This window comes from Notolabrus celidotus, chromosome 16 (genome assembly GCF_009762535.1).
Source record: "Notolabrus celidotus isolate fNotCel1 chromosome 16, fNotCel1.pri, whole genome shotgun sequence".
Lineage (NCBI taxonomy): Eukaryota > Metazoa > Chordata > Actinopteri > Labriformes > Labridae > Notolabrus > Notolabrus celidotus.
In genome coordinates, this window is record NC_048287.1 from 18,467,097 (window position 1) to 18,485,409 (window position 18,313).

The 18,313-nt window shown below is 39.5% G+C and overlaps 1 protein-coding gene across 9 annotated transcripts in view; it reads left to right on the forward strand.

The window, feature by feature from the left end:
• Nucleotides 1-270: 270 nt before the first annotated feature.
• LOC117827883 (focal adhesion kinase 1-like) overlaps nt 271-18,313 on the forward strand; it is a 69,982-nt gene continuing 51,939 nt past the window's right edge. For 5 of the 9 annotated variants that reach the window (XM_034704723.1, XM_034704726.1, XM_034704725.1 and 2 more), the window contains exon 1: nt 271-495. The gene's annotated coding sequence lies outside the window, so the exon portion shown is untranslated. The remainder of the gene's footprint in view (nt 496-18,313) is intronic. The other 4 variants (XM_034704724.1, XM_034704728.1, XM_034704730.1 and 1 more) reach the window with 3 other exon arrangements.

Here is an 18,313-nt window from a genome sequence, read left to right on the forward strand (position 1 = left end):
TATTCTTTCATTCATTCATTCATCAAATATTTTAGTCCATTGATTATATCCATGCTTTCTTTACTGTATTGCCAGTTGAACTTAAGTAAAATATTTGGTGTTCAACTTATCAACTTAAGAACTTAAGAATAACTGTCAAGTAATGTAATGTAAAGTAGCAGTACATTCATTCATTCATTCTTTCATTCATTCATGGGCTGCTGTTTGCTGAGCCTGAGGCGAGGCTTTCCTTAGAGAGGGTGTAGTTGGCTCTCTCTCCCTCTCCGTGTCGCTCCCTGCAGCAGCCATATTGGAATGCTGGATGTGGAGAGAGGGGAAGCAGGAACAAGCGACGAGACGAAAGGGAGAGGGGGGTGATAGGCAGGAGCGAAAAACAGTAACTGGAACTGCCTTGGCTCTTCAAGTAAAATAACGGATTATATACCAATCAATAATACCTTCTCTCACCGGTGAAGTCTCCCAGAACCCTCCGGACGTCCCCTGGAACAAGTCAACGTGAGTGATGTTGTGTTTTGGGGATTATTTCAAGTGCTAAAAGAAAGTATATGATACGGTTGGTTTATAAGGTTACTGACTGTTTAGTGTTAGCTGTTTCCTCTGATAGTTTTTGAACCACTGAAATATGTATTCACTTGGATATAACTGGAAAACAGCCGACAAGTTATTTATCTTTACAACACGTTACCTATTGCGTAGTTTTTTTTCCCCTGTAGGTAACTTAAAAAGCAGTTTAACGAGAGCTATTGCCACCAAAGTCGTCGCCACAGTCACATGGAGTAAATGTTCAATTCAGTTTACGTTACAGTTTACTTCAGTATGTTATAGCTCATGGATATCTTTCACATATTTCCACTTATGTGTTTATATTTAGGGTTGTGTGGCGTGATTTGGTGTTAAAACTCTTTAAACGTCTCAAACCCTTCCTTTCTATCTTACAGTTATCTTTATTTTTCCTGGAGTAAGAGAAGTTGTCTAAAACTTTTACAAACATTAGCATCTTCCCTTACCCTCCAACAGACTTTAAAGTTGATATCCATTTCCTCTTTTGCAGCGTTTCAGACTTTGATCTCTGACCAGTGTCTCAAATTGTATCTGTTTTAATGAATCTGTTGTGTTTGTTTCTAATGTGCCTGTGATTTCGACGACATTGGAAATGAGGGAAAACTCAATGCCTTTTCGAGAATAAATAAAGGTTTTGAATCTTACCAGCTATTAAGAGCTATCAGCTGTGTAAATTAGCCAAGTGCTTTATACTATTTGTCTTCCTACACTTATCCTTATTTTCCTAACACTAGTCTGGAAATAGGAAAGCGCATGGACACATCAAATACATGACATGTTAACGAATTAAAACTCAAAACTGTAAAACTATTAATCACATCATTTTTAGAAATAAATGAAAACAGTCAGCTATTATTAGGAATTAGGAATTATTTGCTGTTTTTATTAGTTTGAACTTTCAGGTTGTGATCCTTTTGGCCATTAATAAGGTCTCTTGAAACTTGTGGCCTGTTTCACATCACACACTAGATGCAGAATTAACTACTAATTGATAAATCGAATCCAGAGGAAATGTCCATAATTTACACAAACAAGCTATTTTATTCAACCACTCATATTTCCTACCACGTTGAAGTGCCTCAACATTTCCTAAAACCAAATCTTCCTATGAACAAAATAGTCATAGGTGCATAAATGGACATTTAAAAGTTTAATGTCACTAAATCTAAGTGGAACATTTCAGAAGAATGTTGCTATTTGCTCTGTGTTTTCCCTACACTTCAAGATGGCTAAGATTTTGCCTCCAATTCATATTCTACATGTGAGGAAATGCTAATGAAGTGCAGTAGCTTGAGGCCACCAAGGCTTCAGACCCAGTGCATATTAATAGGAGTGATGTTCTGCACACTTTGCATTCTGTGGACTGTCTTTTTCAGCAGATTGGAGACTGGTGTTATGCCTGCAACATTTCTTAAAGGTCGTAGTTTGGTTTATTGATGTCACATACAAAAGTCATTCAGAGCTTTGTAGCAAAGGTACAACACAAATGTGATGTTCACTGTCAAATTGCGGATCAACACGGTTTCATTGAGTGATTCCTAATTCTATTATGCTTTGTGTGAATAGAAACTCCACTCAGTCAGTTATAAGGATTTGTCTCATGTTGCTTGTTCAAAAAGTGACATCAATGTTTTACAACAAAATCTTCATACCCAGGGATTAACTTAATAGAAAACCTATTGAGTGACATTCACACAGCTTTCTTTAGCTTTGAAATGGTTTTTCCAATTTAGCTTACAAGGCTAATTAGCCTACCCACCCCAGTACGTTATGCTCTGGCTGCATGCACTCAGCTTACTCACCATGACCAAATGCTACGCCACATGCAGAGCTCCTTTTTTCAGTGGTCTTTGATGCTAAACTTGTGTTGGCAAGCAACAACATGCTGTGGTCGTTTTGCCTATTTTATATATGCTGATAATAAGCAGCCTTTTGGGTGCGTTAAATATAAAGATAGTTCAATGTATTTACATTTTTATTGATTTCATCCATCAAACCATGCGTTAAAGCACAGCATTCATCAATTTGGCTTCTAAAATGAAAAGTGGGAACATACTGTATATCCACCCTCATGAGGAAATCTAGGAAAAGCAACATATTTTGGATTTTCTGTCACACTTTGAAATGTTCTTAAAATATATGCTTGTGCGCTTATTGCACATGAGTGGAGTCTTACCAGTGAAAACTATCACTCATTTACACATGTACTGAAATACTGAAAAGGTTATGCAGACCTCTTCCCCCCTGCCCCCTTTAAAAGTCAGCAACAGCTCAGGGTGTGCCAAAATACAAGGATACAAGGATACTTTGTGTCATTCTGACCATGTGAACATGAGAGAAAGAAATGCAGAACTCAGGTATCGTTGCAATAAAAATGTACTCATTTCATATTAGGTTATAGATAAATAGCATTCATGTAAGTAAATAAATAGAATCAAAAATCCAGAGCAATATAAAACCATCAAAAATAAATAAAAACAATAAAACCGGTAAGTCACTCGGGCAATGTTGATGTCAAATGAAGTCATACTCCTTACTGCTCGCCTCAACATAACACCATTGTTATCTCTTATTATGGTTGTATGGTAAATATCCTTATTTTGTGGAGATTTTAATCAATAAATAGTCACCATAACTGAAAACTCCTCCTCCTGATTGCTCCACCCAGAATGGCAAGAGTGTGTCCAATGTGAAAGGCAATACTTGAACCAATCCAGGACTAAATGGAATCATCCAGAAAATGCCAGGAGCTCATGTATGAAAAGGACATTAGCAAGCTAGTCACACCAGAATGGCAGAGATACATATAGTATGACATTGTTGGTGATGACGTTTGCTGTTCTCAGGTGTTCTCTGTTAAAGTCCCCTACCCAGCTTCAAGAGTTTTAAACAAGCTACAAAAAAAAACTTTTTTTGCTTCAGTTTTGGTCTCAACCATCATCAAGTTGTACTTTTAAATGTCTTCATATGAGCCATTTACTTCTTTTTGCTTTTGCGCCTTACTGTAGAAATGTTAATATGCACCTGTTTTTGAAAGAATAATACACTTTTTGACAAGACTCCTCCTGTGGCTGGTCCGCAGCAGGCTAATACAGGCGTGGCAGTAGTGTGTGTGTGTGTGTGTGTGTGTGTGTGTGTGTGTGTGTGTGTGTGTGTGTGTGTGTGTGTGTGTGTGTGTGTGTGTGTGTGTGTGTGTGTGTGTGTGTGTGTGTGTGTGTGTGTGTAAATTGCAGAGCAGTGCAGGAGGCCTATATTTATAGAAACACTTGACTACACTCAGAGATCTTACAGGAGCAATCCATTACAGTGCAAAAAGAACTCTGCTGTTCCTCGTCTGTTTTCCCCCATTCTTTCCCAAAAGGGTGTGCTAGGTTGTGGTCCTTTTATTAAACTTGTGTATTCTTTGTAGTCAACTTCTATGTCTCCTACTCAAGTGTGTTCTTTTATAGACAGACAGGCAGGCAGACGGAGATGGAAAAACTGCAGAGGAATAAAAGAGGGCAACAAAGCCAACAGACTAGTGTCAGTAGGTTGCAGTGTGTGGTGTGACTCGTGACTGGTGATAACAATACTGCAGAAGCATATTATGTGTGTGTGGAGCTATGTAGAGGTTCTGAACAAGAGTGTCTGTGTATGTCCAAAACAGCAGCTCTACTTTCTTTTTGAGCATTTTTGAAAATAAGTTGTTTTCTGTTTTTGATGCAAACATGCTAGCAATTTCCTTTCCAATGATAGGCTACTTCAAAGCCATCTTTTCCCATTGTTTTTATTCATATAATGCCAAATCCTGACAAGAAATATGTCAGGATCAAGCAGCAACCTCCGGTCTAAAAATATGAGTCCAATGCGGAAGTGCTAAAAACTGCAGTTCATCAAGGATCCGCTTGAGGCTGGCTCCACAAAAGATGAGTGTAGTCTGGATAGCTCATTTCTCGATTGGCACTCACTGTACGGGGGGTTACATTTTTTTCTAACGCGGCCATTTTGAAGATACTGAGATTACCTGACTTGATTGGCAGGCCGGAACACTGTAGCTGTTGCCGAGGAGGCTCAAAGCCCGCCTCTTTACGTCACAATCGCTTGACAGCAGCAATAAAGCTCCTGCCGACGATTGGCCTCAAAACAGAGCTTCAGAAACAGATGGGTGACGTCACAGATACTACGTCCATATTTTATACAGTCTATGGTCAGGATGCTAATCTAAAAGAGAGACTCAATGCTGATAAAGCACTTAACAGAGTCAAGTATGAACTTTCTTTAAACAGGCAGAAACCCCATGCAGATGCAGACTAACTGGTGGGCAGCTATCTGCCGTGACTGAATGAGCCCAGGAAGTTAGATTAAAGGAGAGCGAGAGATGGACCGACGGGGGATGTGGTGTTCTTTGTTTCGCACCTGCAATTAAGTTTTCGAGTATGACTAGCCATGTGGGTTTCTGTGTGAGCGTCTTCATGGCTTGTGAGTCAATAAATTCAGCTTCCATCTTCCATGGGACTTATTCCCCTGCATCCTCCTGCATGTGGTTTCAGCTGTGACGGAAAAGGAGCGTATTTGTGTGTGTGTGTTTTGTGTGTATTTTAGACACTGAATGAAGGTCCATTCCTTTTGCTTCTGGATTGGCTGCACTCAGGAAGCAGCCCCCCCTTTCCACTCACACACACACCCCTCTATGTACACACAAACACAGACAAGCACACACACACTTACAAAGTAACTTACTGTACATCCTAAAGCATGCCGAGTCCCCCAGGAGCTAAGAGGAAAACGCCTTCTTCCTCTGAGCAGCACTACTTGGATCTCTCTGAGTTACCAGTGTGTGTGTGCTTGTGCATGCTTGTTTGTGTGTTGCTGTACTGTGATAAGGACTGCATTTACCCAAGATCAGTAAACACTGCTGTGATTTTGTAAGTTGAAAATATCTCTCTGTACTCATCATAACTTGGCTATGTGTTGGAGTGTGTGTGTGTGTGTGTGTGTGTGTGTGCGTTGTTGCATTTGTGTGCTTGCTCATAGAGGCGGATATTTGAAAGGAGACAATAGTACCAGGAAGGTGGACACCTGTGTGTATTTGTTGTTTCAGCTAGAGCCTGACTATTTATATGAGAGCTTGATATCACGGAGGGGTGCAGTTGTGATATCAAACTCACCATTTTAAATTCTCATGGATTAGTCATGGAAAATGAAAACCTTGAGAAACACTGGACATTGTGATGTCCATTAATGAAATTATACATTATTTCTAACAGTTCTTTTGGTAAGCATCAGACCATAAATAACAAGATATTGCAATTAGGGCTGCAAAATTCTGGGAACTTTCAAAGTTGGAAACTTTCCATGGGAATTAACAGGAATTAATGGGAATAAATCAGGAATTTACTAAATTGAAGGTTGGCTCTTAATAGGGAACTTAAATATAGTTGGGGAAAATATATTTTAGAATAATCCTGACTAAAACAACCAGATTTCATGCAAGTAGTACAGTTGAATATTTATGCTATCCCTCGATCACATGCACATAGCACACTGCTTACTGCAGGGCTATTGAGACCACGCCCCCTATGTGCACTGTGCATTCCTCCATCACATGCACAGAAGATTTCTAGAATCCTGCAGAGGCTAGGCTTGAGAAGCTTGAGGGAAGATGCTTTTTTATTTGCATTTTTAATGGGACTTTGGAATTGCATTTTTGTTAATTTTTCCGGCAGATGAGCAATATTAACATCCCATGGAAATTTGCCAGAAACTTTCCGTAAATTTACCGGAAATGTTCCACCCTTTCGCAACCCTAATTGCTATAGCTCAAGATGTTCAATTGTCATTTTCATAACCAATTTCAATACCCAAACTTTAGCAATGGCGTCATCACTCATGCTAGATAACCCCTGAACGTGGGCTCTTAATGCCTACAGCTTGTAAACCTGGAGTGGTAAGACGAACACTTTCCAAAACTATGCCAGTGTTTCGGTTCAGCCTGCTAACTTAGGACTCTTTCTGTGTCCAATAATCATTTTAAGTGTGACGCATTGGCTGAAAGTCACCAGTTAACAGAGTCACTGGGTAAACCAATACACCGGTCTACAAGGTGCTATCAATGTGTGCTGGCTGAGAGTTTTATTTTTTTCAGCTGCTGGATGTTTAGTCAATAAACTAAGGTCTCGACTTTCACCAGAGCATGCTGACATAGTGGTTTCACTGGACAACAATATTTCGTCAGGGAGTAAGAAGCCTCTCAGGCTTTTCTGGTTAAGTACATTTTCAATAAATACCAGATGTAGGATTAATGTGCCGTGTGCTGGCTATTTAAAATTGATGTGCAACAAAACAGTATTATTAAACAGCCATGACATGTTAATCTAGGCCTAACTGTTATTATTTTGTAGGCCTTTTATTTGAAGCCTATGGTTTTTCTGATGACTGGTTATGATTTATACACATATCTTTGGTATGTATTTTCAAATGTTATTGTGATGTTTTTGACTTTTACTTAGTTATTGGTTGTCATGTTTCTAGGTCAGTGTTTAGCTTAAGTGGCAACCTCTGGTCTTGAAATATTTTTACAGCCTGGTTCAAAAAACGGTTATGTTCTGAATTAGGGATGTCATCAATTAATTGACTATTGACTAATTGATTAAGAACTTACTCAAACACATTTTTTTTTTTGATTTAATATCACGTGGAACAAACATCATGTGGTCTTAAATTTCGTTCCTATCATGGAGGTGTTTTAAGTTTAAAGCATGTTTCGATGTGAATCAGCTGACTGAGTGACAGGTCTCCACGTGCGCTTTTTTTTAAATGCCTGCGGACTGATTATGACCCAGTTGCGCTCCCGGCTGACACCTGACCGCGTTCACATGCTTATTTTTCTCAATAAGAACGAGTAGACAGAAAACTGGACACTGTGAGTCGAAAATATGTTTCTGTTCAGTTCCCTTATTGAAGTCTGAGCCTTCACTTTTATGACTGTGTGTCCACGGAGATCATGAGCCTGCCCCACATGTTGATATTCAGCGTGTTTAACATTTTGTACGCCTCAATACGATCCGTAGCTATTTAATACTGTCAAATTTGATCCAGAGAAAAAAAATGCATTTGGCATTGTTTTTGACATGCAAAACTTTTACGTTTTTTTTAATGATTAATTGTAATTGATCGTTAACATTTCGAAAGATCGATCACGGAAAATACTTGAAATTTGCATCCCTAGTCTGAATAGCTCTTTTCTTTAGCGGCACACACTGTACGGGGGTGAATTATTTTATAACCTGTTATTTTTTAAGATATTAAACTTACAAGTTTTGCCTAAATAAGGGCATGGCTGACTTAATTGACAGGCGGGCACACTGTAGCTGTTAGCAAAGAGGCTAAACGCCTGCCTCTTTACCTCACACTAGCTCAACAGAAGTTAGGTTGGGTGCAGAATTTCCAATATGGCACCCACAGACAATATGCTTCAGAACAGGGCTTCATTTGGGTGATGTCACAGATGTGTCACAGTCTATGGTTTACTTATGTCAAATAAGTTGTGCACATTTTTTAGTGTTTTCTGAGTGTTTTCTGACCTTAAGAGTATTTGACTATCAGTTTCACATCAACATGGTTGTATAATTGTTGTATTTCTGCTACAATTTCAATCCACCTTTCACAGTGTACAACCATTGGTTAAAAATTAGCTCCTCAAAGTGAGGACTAAAAGTTTTAGATTTGGGGAAAGAGACCACTTGTAAGGATTCATTGCTTGATCAATCATCACTCTCTCTCTCTTTCTTATTCTCCTCTATCCATCTTTCCAACCCCAACTCGGTCTAGGCAGATGGCTGTCTAACATGAGTCTGGTTCTGTTCAAGGTGTCTGCCTGTTAAAAGGAGTTTTTCTAAATCTAGACCAAGCGGCAACCTCCGGTCTAAAAATATGAGTCAATGCGGAAGTGTTAAAAGCTGCAGTTCATCGAGGATCCGCTTGAGGCTGGCTCCGGAAGTACCCGAAGTCACATACACATGAATGGGGAAAAGACGATCTTTGCAGCAGAAATGAACATGTTTACAGCCTGGTACAAAAGATGAGTGTAGTCTGAATAGCTAATTTCTCGATGTCCTCTCACTGTGAGGGGGGTGAATTTTTTTCTAATTCGGTAATTTAGAAGATATTGAGATTACTAGTCTTCCAATGAGAGGCACAGCTGCCTGCAGGAACACTGCAGCTGTTGGCTAGGAGGCTCAAAGCCCGCCTCTTTACGTCACACTGGCTCGACAGAAGCAATATGGCTGCCGCAGCCGATTGGTCTCAAAACAGCTCTTCAGAAACAGATGGGTGACGTCACGGATCCTACGTCCATATTTTTTACAGTCTATGATCTAGACCTGCTATGTTTGTAAAAGTGTATTGAGATAACGTTTGTTGTGATTTGGCGCTATACAAATAAAGATTGATTGATTGAAATGAGCAGGGAGAATGACCTGACATATAAGACAGATATTGCACAAGACTTAGAAATTGAATAGAGCGATAAATTATCAGGTTTTCAGAGCTCACCCTGACAGACTTGTCTTAGTGTATGGAGAGGGCCCACTGTGCAGTAAAGCGCTCTTACTGTGTGCACTGAAATTTGCTACAATAGCAGGAAATGACATCATTGTTGATGACTTGTTCCTCCTTGGGGCATGCACACACAAGGACACACACTCTTACACACACCCCCGTACACTTACAGAGAGCTACCTTCGGTCACATAGGTCACTGGTGCAGCATGTCAGCTCGTGATGAATGGAAGTGGAACACAGTGATTCCCACTGGAGCATATTTGTGTGTGTGTGTGTGTGTGTGGGAAAGACTGACTCCTTGATTCAACTAAAACTCAACGTGCATTAATAACTGTCTCCTGTTCCCTCAGTTCTCTCCCTGTGTAGCACTGACCACACCGAAGTCGAGAAAGAGCTGTTACAACCACAGATGTTGTGAATGGGTTGCCCCTCTCCCTCAACATGTGTATGTGTGTGTGTGTTTTGTGTGAAGAGTCGCAGTGTAATTACATTGCAGTGAGTCAGAGAGGGAGAGAGAAAGAAGCAATTGTTTGGCTTTATCGTGTAGACACTCAGACAGAAGAGAGGTGGGAGGAGAAAGACTGGTGGAGCAGAAAGAGAGAGATAAACACAAATAGAAAGATGAAACTTAAAAATGGCGTCCCAAGATGAACTTCATACCTACAGTATGCACATAAAAACATTTCCTATGTACCTGATATGGTGTAATAAACTTACAGTGCATGAAGCCGGCTATTGAAGAAGGTGTCTGGTTTCTTACTTTTCCATCAACTGTCCTCTATTTATGATATCTCAGGTTAAGTCTGCACCAAATTCACTTTATCTACCAATAAAGGATATTACATTTGTGAAAATGTTGAAACAGAAGTAAATTATTCAATATTTATGTAAATATGTATCTGCTTCTCCCATTGTACGTTAGTTAAAATCTCTATTAACATAATCTGATTAGTTTAGAATAAAGACTGGGAGCAAGCAATCTACCAGCACTTTGATGTTCCTTTGATATAAAATCACAACATATAACACTGATTTATCTAAGTGGAATGAATTCAACAGCTTATTCCTTAAATTCACACAAATGCATTCATTATCCTTTATTCCTTTTTATATCCCACAGTTCCAGTTAATAAGGCTTTTAAGGATTACAAGACTTAATATTGACCCTGCAAGTATTGAAGCTGCACAAGTACTTAAGAGGGAGAGACAATGAGACCAAGGCTGACATCAATGTCTGCTTGGTCAGTCGTACTGTATATGACCTCATCTCATCTCGAGATTCATGCACAACCACACACTGACAAAAACACACAGTCATCATAGATCACATGGAGACACACACACACACACACCAATCAGCAGTGAAACACCTGGATACGAGCCTCAGGCATGACATCACACACAGACTGGCGTGCTACTATTAACTAGTGTTGCTGAGGTCAGATGTGGGTATAATGCCACAGTGTCTGTCTGCCTCTTTGTAAATGTGTCTGTGTAATTAGTCACCACCAGCAGATACTCTCCTGTAACAAAGGTTCATTGAAGAATAGTCGCAAGGCTCTGTCTGTTTTTTTCCTGACTTTGTCTGACTAAGTGTAAATTCTTGTTGTGGGGAGTTTGAACAGAGTAAGTTGGTCCAAGTACTATAGAGAAGTTTAAAACTGGCTTACAAACTTATACTGACTACTAGTCAAACTATTAAAGTGTTGGAATCATACACTGGTATTTGACAAAGTCTCAGTGTCTTCATCCATTGGTTTCTGAAGAGGAAGATTTGAAGCTGACGATGGTGGTCGCATTAGAGGAAATGCTTAGTAAACCTAACATCCAGTCAGTCTTGAATAGGACAAAGAGGTGGAGTTGAGACAGGCCTTAAACCTCCTGTGAAACAGCTGCCACATACCTGCCTGTCAGGGAACTCAGCCATGCCCCTAAGTATGCCTGATACACAAAACTCATAATCTTAATATCTTTAAAATGGAAAAGCCACAACGCCCACTACCCCACCCCCACCCTTTCAATGTGCACCCCCATTAGGGAATTGGGCTTTTCAGACCAAAACTTGTTATTTTGTACCAGGCTGAAAACATGTTTATTTTTGCTGTAAAGACTTGCATTTACAAATTTGAATAGATCTTAAGATTTTACTGTCCATTTTTAAAGCTTGCCTGGGTCTTGCCTCAAGCCACATTGCGAAATACTAACACAACATAAGTCATCTCGCAGCCTTAGATCCTCAGGTGGGGCGCTTTTGGTCGTTGCAAAGTTGAGGCTCAAATCCAAAGTGGATAGTGCTTTCTCCATTAGAGCCCCTTGATTTTATAACGACCTCCCTGAGGAGATAAGGTTGGTAGAGTCAGTGACATATTTGAAATCTCTTCTTAAGACCCATTTTTACAGACTTGCTTTTGTGTGACTTCATCCTTTTAACTGCTTTTAATTTGTATTTATAAATATTTTTAGTTTTTATCAAACTAATGAATTGTTTAAATTTAATTTGATTATTTATTGTTTTTATTTCTTCTTCATTCATTATTTTAATGTTCTTAATTATCCTTTTCCATTTTCTACTCTCTCCGATGTGATGCCGTCTTCTTCTTAAAACCTTTTTTATTTTATTGTCCTTTAATACTTTTATTTACTCATCTATTTTTATTTATTCATTTATTTATGTATTTAAAAACAAACAAAAAAACCCCACTTTCTTCTGTTTAATTTGCGTTTATTCTTGTTAATCTTTTGTGCTGTATTTTGTTTTTGCATTGTTAGAACTCCTATACTCCTCTGTCTGTTAAAGGTTTATTTTGTCTTCCGAATCCTGCCAAGCTTTGCTTGTCAAAGCACTTGTTGTAAACATTTGTTTGTAAAGGTGCTCCACAAAATAAGTTACTATTATTATTTAATAAGGGTTATTTAATGAGGTCTCCTGGGATTTTGGATCCAGCCTCAAGTGGACACTCTAGGAACTGCAGTGTATTGATCTTCGGCATATGCTTCATTTTCAGAAACTAAAGGTTGCTGTTTTTGGAAATGGTTTCATATTTGTTACGCTACTTGATTTGTATCCCATGGTTTTATATTTGAATGGAATGGGATGTTTTGCACAAGTTTAAAATCAGATTACATTAAACCTAATGGTCGATATACTCAAAGAAAAAGAATGCAGAGTGACTGCAGCCAGGCTTTATTTTGAGTTAACATCATTAGAAAATACATTACCACTAGAGGGCAATGTTATCATACCAACTTATCAAGCATGGATGCACAGGAGGGAGGGGCTCAGAGCTTGAGGGAGCTTAGACCTTTTAAACCCACCTCCTGAATGAGAGTCACAATATACCAGCAGCAGTGTGTGTGTGTGTGTGTGTGTGTGTGTGTGTGTGTGTGTGTGTGTGTGTGTGTGTGTGTGTGTGTGTGTGTGTGTGTGTGTGTGTGTGTGTGTGTGTGTGTGTGTGTGTTTGTGTGTCATCTTGGCCTACTAATCCAGTGGCCCATTAATCTGCTTTACTCCTGTGCAACTCTCGTCTTGTCTGTCAGCCTGTATGCTTACTTATGTGTGAGAGGGAGAGCTTGACTCTGTCCCAGCTCATTACATAGACTTTGTGTCGAGTGTGCAGCTCCAAATTTAATGTGACACACTGAATAAAACAATAGAGGGAGTCAGTGATGGCTAGGTTATCTAATGGTGCTTCAGGGACATTTTGTGGACCATATCTGCAGGCACAAACAGTAGAGGGGAGAGATCTAGGGACAGCAGATTTCTACCTTTGGGGCATGAAAATGAATGCCCTAAAATGATGACTTCTTCTGGGTCGTGTGTCCTTCGAACAAAAATGCTGGCGCATCAAATGAAGTCTCTCAGAAGCAGATTATCTTGTCCTGTATTTTATTAAGTCTGGGTATAACTAATCTACTGTGTATTAGGGGTGTAACGATTCATCTACTACATCGATGTATCGATTTATATTCCTATGATCCCACTACATTGATCTGTGCTCGGCAAGTTGGCCTTCGGACGACCTATATCAATCTAACATTGTTTTAAAAGGTAATAAATTGATTGTATCGATACTAGGAAATAACACATTGGATTTAAGCACAGCAGACTTTATATGATGTGGTTTTTTGCACTTTTAATGATAAGGATGTTAAACGTTACTCAATCCTGGCTGCCTGTCTCTGACGTCATCACTACGCGCCGGCAGACAACAAAACATAGCATGGCGGATGGCAGAGGAGAAGCCGGCAAGCAAAAGTTATTAAGCTACCATTGTGGTCCAGTGTGTGGAAACACTTTGGCTTTTTCAAAGACGGAGATGTTCTAAATAAGCCATTCACTGTTTGTAGGCTATGTAAAGGTCAAGTAAAATACCACGGTTTATATCCATAATTAATGTATACCTGATTCCCTTAAAAGAAACAACAGGAATCTAGGACTGTCAAGTATCAGGGTATTTATTTCACGGTCACACTGGTTGAATTTTTGGCTAAAAAGTTACTGAATCGATTTCAAGTCACAGAAACGTTTTGGATTGTATCATTCTAAATGAACCAATAACGTCCTTTAATCGTGATGATAAAGATCATAATAATAATAATGTCCTAGATTTAAAAGCCCAAATCACACTCGTCTGCCAGAGTCTGTGTGACATAGATTGTGCCATCTGCCCATATCAGCCCAGTCTAAACATCCCAGTCACGTCCACAAGCATGCAAAAATGATAGCATTTGCAAATGTACAAATGTACTTCCCTGCATATTCCTGCGTGTGATTTGATTTAAGTGTAATTTGATTATTAATGCACTCCTCACAAAAAAAGATCAATAGAGCAATTGTCTGTTATTCCCCGTGTCTCCAATTTTCTGTCATTATTTTTTGTGTTCCAAAGATGGATTATTTGTGCTCGAGAGACTTGAGTTGAGGACATTGCATTATGACTAATTGAGCTGCTCCTCAGGGGTGCGTTTGTGTCAGAAAGGCAGAATAGAGGCAACACAGCATAATATTTGAATAACCCACTCCTCTCCCTCAAGAGGGATATCATTTCCAGCTCTGCGTTTAACCCCTCTAATATATCCCCCTTATTGCTCCTTTTACTTTTTTTTTCATTTAGTTGCACTTCTTCCTCTTTTTCCTAAACTTGTTCTGTCATTTCTTTCCATCCCCTCTCTTGTCTTTCCCTTCTGTCCTGCTTGTCTTCTGTACATCTGGCTCTCCCTCTCCCCCCCTCCCTCCATCCTCTCTGGGGAGACAAAGACCCCACCTCCTTCCTTGCCCCCTCACCCCCTATTCCTTCCTCTTCTTCTCTCTTCCTATAGTCCCTCCCCCATTTCACAGTCATAGGCCGCCTACTGCTTCCCTCCTATTCTGTACTCCCATGGTGCTGCTGTGTGTTTGTGTGTCAGTGTAGTAGTGGTAGTTGTAGTAAAGTGGGAGGAGGAGGAGGATGAGGCCAGCTTGTAAGCTTAATCCGACATTAGCCATCATTACTGAGTTAGCTGGCTAGCACATCAGTGCGCTAGTCCAAAGACCACAGGAGTCCCGGATTTTGGCTTTTCCCCAATTAAGCTGTTTGTCGAGAGGGGATTACTTCTCTTCTCTTCTTCTCTTCTCTTCTCTTCTCTTCTCTTCTCTTCTCTTCTCTTCTCTTCTCTTCTCTTCTCTTCTCTTCTCCTCATCTATCTTCTTCTCTCCTCTCCTCACTGGGAATCTAAATGGATGGATTATACCATGGTAAGAGTTTCATCACATAGTAGTGTGTACATGTGAGTGAGTGTTTGCTTGTATTTAAATGTATGCATGTGTTTAATTATGTATCGTGTACAAGCAGTAACCACATTTGTGTTTTTCATTCTGGAGCATTTAAACCACCAACATCTGAATATACCTCCTTTAACTGTGTTTGAAAACGTGCTGATAAGTGTGTATTGCTGGGGTTGCGATGTGATGGTGTCACACAGAAGGTGCGGGTCAGGACAAGGTCTGAATCAAGTGGACTGTTTCTGAAAGGAGTTGCTGAAATAGTGATGATGCAATGAAGCAGGAAGAGGAAGAACTGCAAAATAAACTCAATTTAGTGGAAATCTGATCTGAAGTTGTCAATTTTTTAACAAAATTTCAAATCGTATTAATCTATACTGTAGTGTTTGATGCAAAAAATAACAAACATGTCTCTGATTTTTTATTTGGATGTGATCATTTGCTGCTTCACTCTGTTTTTATTACTTTCTAACACGTTTTGAGGATTTGGACTATTGGTCGAGGACAACAAGAGATTTAAAAATTTTAACCCAGACTCTTGGACACTGTGACAGGACTTAAGGAAGTAACAATTTCAGTATTTATGAGGACATTTTCACTTCTTGTCTGTTTTTTTCTGCTTTGTTTGCCATCTGCAAATCCAAGTCCTGATGTTGAATATGGAAAAAGAGATGTGTTTAGTTGGTTGGAAGTAGAAGGCTTCAACTTGAGTGTGCACGTGCAGTGAAAGAGGTTAGTGCGGCTTGTGTGTGTGTTTATGTGTGTGTGGGTGTGTGTGTGTGTGTGTGTGTGTGTGGGGGGGGGGGGGGGGGGGGGGGGGGGGGGCAGTTTCAGAGAGGTGTGTCAGATCTGTGGGTTGTGTTTGATGAAACAAGCATCCAACCTTATTTTGAGTGTTTCCCACGCGCGGTACTTCATGTAGGTGTTATTTTGTGTTTCTTTTTTGTTGTGTATGCACTTTTATGTGTGTACTGTGTGTGTATGTGTGTGTGTGTGTGTGTGTGTGTGTGTGTGTGTGTGTGTGTGTGTGATAGAGTGTGTATGTATGTTGTAAATGTAGGTGTGAAGGAGAATTTCCCCTGCAGCTTTTTGTTTCTAGGTTACATCATCTATATTTCAGTGTGATTTATTAACTAGCTCTTAACCTCCTTCCTTTACACACCACACACCACACACACACACACACACACACACACACACACACACACACACACACACACACACACACACACACACACACACACACACAAATACAAATACAAAAAACCTGCATTGCACCTTTACCTGCCTTTGGTTTGCGCTATTTGTCCGACACCTTTCAGATCTAATAATTGATTCTGTTTATCATTTGAAGATTTTAAAGTGGTACAAGATATAAAAGTGTTTTTAATCAGTTGTCGTAAATCAAGTGTATTTATTTTCTCCACAATATTCATCATCCACAACTTTCTCCAAAGACTCTCAATTAGAAAGAAGAAAAAACGAAACCAAACTGTTAAAAAACAAAATGTACTTGACCCCACCAAGAAATCCATTTGAAAGCGCTGCTAGCCCTTTAGTTTGATTAATTATACGTCCCTTTGCTAGGTCTAGCGCTACTCTTATCTGAAAGGCACAGAGCAGACCCTGTAAAGATTTGCTTTAATTGGCCAATCAGTGTCAAGTATTCATTTTTAGCCTTGTAAACCAGTTCCCTTGAGTTTGCTCACATAAATAGTCATGGAAGAGTTTAATATTTAATCTACATTTGATTTTCCTCTTACCTAAAAAAAACATGTTTTCAGTGGTGCAGTAAATAAAGATCTACTTTAAGCCCACCTCTGGGACTGTACATAAATTGGTTTGTGCCAAATATGTTTTGACTTATTCAGAAACTGTTCCTGGTATCATTTCAGGAAAAAAAACCAAAAACAGTTTGATGCATGCGCTATCTCATCACTTCATTCGTCCTCAATCTGTTGTGATGAATTATACATGGTGTATCTGGTCTGAGGGTGATACATTAACATGCATGCCGCTCCAGTTAGCCTGTTAGCTTTATCACTTCACCTGAACTAAACACACTTGAGTGAATGTGTGTATCGCAGTGTGTGCACTTTTGCAGATAAGTGTGAGCAGTCATGCGTTTGTGTGACCTTATTATGTTGCATGGGTGTTGGATTTATCTGCAGTGTGCATCATCGGTGAGTGTGTGTGTGCAGTGTATTTTAATTCGCTATCACTGTAGCAGCTTTCTAGTCATTTTTTGAGTTTTGTCTGACTGAATAATGAGACTGATATGTTTCTTCTGCTCCCTCATTGCGGATCAAGGTTAAAAAACATTGGAAGTGTGTGTATTATTATATGTATTTGGGGTGCAGTGTGACTGGCAGGTGTGATTGGTGCCTCAGGGGTTGTGTTGTTGCATTGTAAGACTGCACGCTCCAGTAACACCCCATTGTCCAGAGGGTCGCACGCACACACACACACACACACACACACACACACACACACACACACACACACACACACACACACACACACACACACACACACACACACACACACACATTCAGGCGTGTGCCAGCTCAGCTTGAAGTTCAATCATTAGGCGAAGAGCAACTAGGCAGAACGTCCAACCGCTCCCATCAGATTAATTCAGTTTATACTTAAAGGAAAAGAGTGCCTTTGGTTTTGGAATAGAAAGAACATCTGCCTGATCGTTCTCAGATAGTTTGATCCATTGCAGCTGAAATGATCCACAGTTTTGTTACATTGGTTTTGCTTTTAGTTACCTTGGTCAACCTGATAAGAGCAGTGTTTGTCCTTTATGCATGTAAATCTAGAAGGTCTGAATCTGAGTCTGCTGTTTTAAACTTAAATGCAGACATAAAGAGTATTAATTTATTACAAATAAACATATATAATGAAAGCTTAATTTAAAACCAGACAAGGATCAGGTGATGGTGTCGTAACACAATATTTTCTCTTGTAATAATACTTTATTTATATAGCACTTTTCAATACAGGTAACAAAGTGCTTCACAGTGGGCAATAAAAACAAGAAGAAGTGCAAAGCAAAATGGAGTGATAAAAAATTAAATAAAAACTAAAAAGCATGCAAGCTTATAAAACAGAGTTAAAAACAGAGTTATTTATAGATAAAATCACACAATAAAAGCTTTCCTGTAAAAATGTGTCTTGAGTAATGACATAAAACAAGGGACTGATTCTGCAAGTCTGATTTCCTTTGGCAGGCTATTCCAGAGTGTAGGAGCCCTGATTGAAAATGCCCTGTCCCCTTTTGTTTTCAGTCAGGTCCCTGGAACAGCTAACAGAGCACTGCCAGAGGATCTCAGACTGCGACCAGGTTTGTAGGGGGATAAAAGCTCAGAGATATAGAGAGGGGCAAGTCCATGTTGCGCTTTAAAAGTCAGTAAAATAATCTTAATATCAATCCTAAAATCAACAG